At 40.7% G+C, this 3,499-nt stretch overlaps 1 long non-coding RNA gene across 1 annotated transcript in view; it reads right to left on the reverse strand.

The window, feature by feature from the left end:
* Nucleotides 1-657: 657 nt before the first annotated feature.
* LOC149130886 (uncharacterized) overlaps nucleotides 658-3,499 on the reverse strand; it is a 13,474-nt gene continuing 10,632 nt past the window's right edge. The window contains exon 2 of the long non-coding RNA XR_016238588.1: nucleotides 658-1,740. This is a non-coding gene — a long non-coding RNA (uncharacterized LOC149130886). The remainder of the gene's footprint in view (nucleotides 1,741-3,499) is intronic.

The following is a 3,499-nucleotide window of genomic DNA, read 5'->3' on the forward strand; positions in this document are numbered from 1 at the left end:
ATGTCACTTGGCTTTTCATACCCATCCAGGGACGACAAGTACAGTACCAATCAAGTATTGGTGTCGATTTAATCAAGTTAATCCTTTCCTCAGGTGTCAGGTCTTTGTCCCTAAATTACAAAGCAATTATTTTATCCTTTATCTGTTTCAATCATTAGACTGCGGCCAAACTGGGGCACCATCTTGAACAAATCGATCCCAGTGTTTTTATCAAGCCCGGTATTGCTTCCGTAAGAGCCCTGTATGAATTCTATTTTTACTGAATCGTTAAGTTACGAGGACGTAAATAAACTAACACCGGTAGTCAAGCTGTAGGTAGTGGTGGAACAAAGACAACAAACATATACACACACACACCACGCACACATGCACACACACGATAAGTTTCCACAGATCCCGTCTCCCAAATCCACTCCCAGAACAATGGTCAGCCAGAGACTATTGCCGCAGGGTGAGATTGAACCCAGTAGTCATGTGGCTGCAAAGCGAACTTCTTATCCAGCCAACCATGTATGCCTGCTCCTAGGTGCAGAGAGGTAATTTTGGGAGCTGCTGTACTACCTGGAACATAAAACCTTTTCCGGCTATAAAATAACAATACTACAATTACCTGACTTTTAAAAATTGGTTCGATCTACAGCAAAGTAAAACCACAAATTCTTTAAAGGTGCGAAAATGTTTATTTTTGTGGAGAAGAAAAATTCATGAATTGAATGTTCAATCCCGGTTTCAACGAATTCAAATCCATCAAAATTTTCTCGATTCAGTTAATACAGGAGATACAGCGTATGACCACTGGTCCGTGAAATAGTTCTTTGTTTCCTTCGTTGTTTCTTTCGTTCATTTTTCTTTAGTCACATTAATATTCGCTAATTACGATGTTAATTGCCGTCATATTATAAACTCCACGGAAATGTCCAACATGCCTGAGGGTTGTTAAGCAAACGTGGTTTTTACCTTGTCAAATTCTCAACACTCCTAATAATATATTGGGGCTAAGAAGGGCCATGATATGACAAAGATATTAAAGAGATGTACCCCGAAGATCCGAAGATTTAATAAGATTCAGTTGTGTCGTTCCGGGTTCAAATCACAACAGGAATAACACCGCGTTTTCTCGTTTCAAAAATATTAGACAATATATACGAACATGTCTTCGCAAAAACAAAAACAAAATAACGGTGGCGTTTTTTAATTTTTTTTTTAAAGGAGTTAGAACCGATTCTTGTTGTGTGACATTATGCAAAACTGGCGTGACATAATGTTGGATCAATGCTGAGGAACCATATCTCTGGAAACATTTTTAAAACAAAGAAACGTTTTATATATATACACTTTAAACAGCTTTTCACGCTCTTGTTGCATTGTGTCTTTCAGTTTCCTTGGGTCTTGTGCGGAAGGACATCATCTATTCGCTGTTGAGACCATTCTTGATGCAGCCGTCATTAATAAATTTTGTGTTTTGGAGGGGAAGAAACATTGTTGTGACTGGGATCATTCCTGGTAGACATATTCTACGACCTTTTTATACAATCCGCAGTTTGCAAGTTTTATCCCTATTTCCAGCAGCCGTTTCTTATCTGCTTCCTCCTGGGGTCGTCGTTTCATTTGTCAATGGCAAGTGTTGCCGTATCAGGGACAAAAATGTTAAGGTTATCGCTATAAATGACAACGGCAGTGCAAAGTAGATAAAAATTCTGTCAGTTTTAGTCCAAACACAAGGGGTTGAAGGACCTGTAACTATAAAGAAAATTTGTTTACATATGTGTGTTTGTGTGTGTGTGTGTGTGTGTGTGTGTGTGTGTGTGTGTGTGTGTGTGTGTGTGTGTGTAGGTGTACTGTGTAGGTGTACTGTGTAGGTGTACTGTGTAGGTGTGTCCATATATATATATATGTATGTATATATGTATATATTAATGTTATAATAAAAACAATTTTACATTGATCTGAAGAATTATTCCCTCCTTGTACAAGAATGACAATGACGTCGAAATTTCGAACAGCTAGTCCATCATTGGACTCTGTGCGTGTGTGTGTGTGTGTGTGTGTGTGTGTGTGTGTGTGTGTGTGTGTGTGTGTGTGTGTGTGTGTGTGCGTGTGTGTGTGTGTGTGTGTAGGTATTTATCATTACTGTAAAAGAAATGGCGGTGAGCTGGCAGAACCGTTAGCACGCCGGGCAAAATGCTTAGCGGCATTTCGCTTGTGCTTACGTTCTGAGTTCAAATTCCGCCACGATCGACTTTCACCCTTTCATCTTTTCAGGCTCGAGGAAATATGTACCAGTTACGCACTGAGGTCCACGTAATCGAATTGCCCCTTCCCCAAAAAATTTCAGGCCTTGTGCGTTTACTAGAAATGATTATTACAGTAAAAGAAAGCACACACACACACACACACACATCATCATCATCATCAGCAGCAGCAGCAGCAGCAGTAGCATCGTTTAACGTCCGTCTTCCACGCATGCATGGGTAATGGGTAGGACGGTTGACAGGAGCCGGTCACGTAGAAAACTGCCGTAGGCTACCGTGTCTGTTTTCACTATTTTTACGGCTGGATGCCCTTCCTAACACCAACCACTCTGCAGAGTGGACTTGGTGCTTTTTATGTGGCACTAGCACAGGCGAGGTTAGTTTTGACATGATTTTTAGTGCTAAATGCCCTTCCAAATGCCAACCACTTTACAGTGTGGACTGGATGCCTTTTATGTGGCACCAGCATTGGTAAGGTCACCAAGTAACTCACAAGACAAGGAATTTTGGGAGGGGCGGGGGCATTTGAGGAGGGAAACTTATGACAAAGCATGAAAGGTTAGAGTGTGACAGAGAGACAGAGAGAAAGAAACAGACATCTTGTTATAACGGAGGGGCCACTGGATGAGGTGATCGGGTATCAGATGATGAAAGGTTAGAGTGTGACAGAGAAATAGAGAGACAGGAATAGGGGTCTGGCTATAGAAGAGGTACATGGTTACCCAGTGAAAGAGAGAGAGAGAAAGGGAGAGAAAAATAGAGGGAGAAGAGAAAGAGATGGAAAGAGAGAGGAACAAAGAGAGAAAGGAAGAGAGGACAGAAAAGGTGTAGTGATGTAAAGGAGATGCTTGGTTACCTAGTCAGAGGGAAAACAAGAGAAGGAGAGAAGGAGAGAGAGAGAGAGAGAGAGAGAGAGAGAGAGAGAGAGAGAGAGAGAGTAGGAAACAGTGAAAGTGTAGGAGAGAGAGAGAGAGAGAGAAAGCAGGTGAGAGATGGTGAGGTGCCAAGGTATACTCACAAGTAACCAGGATCAGAGCATAGACGTGATGGTAGATTAAAGAAGAGAGAAGTACGAAGGTCGTAATATACGTGGTTAGGGTTAGGGTTATTTTTGCACTCATAATTTTGAAATATCTATAAAACCATCAAAAGCTTGTTTATTTTTATGCTTTTTCATTTATTATTAGTGTTGTTTAATATGTGTTTTGCTGTTTCTTTTCAGATATCAGAAAAAGGTAATTAAAATT

Source organism: Octopus bimaculoides, chromosome 27 (genome assembly GCF_046866305.1).
Source record: "Octopus bimaculoides isolate indiv1 chromosome 27, ASM4686630v1, whole genome shotgun sequence".
NCBI lineage: Eukaryota > Metazoa > Mollusca > Cephalopoda > Octopoda > Octopodidae > Octopus > Octopus bimaculoides.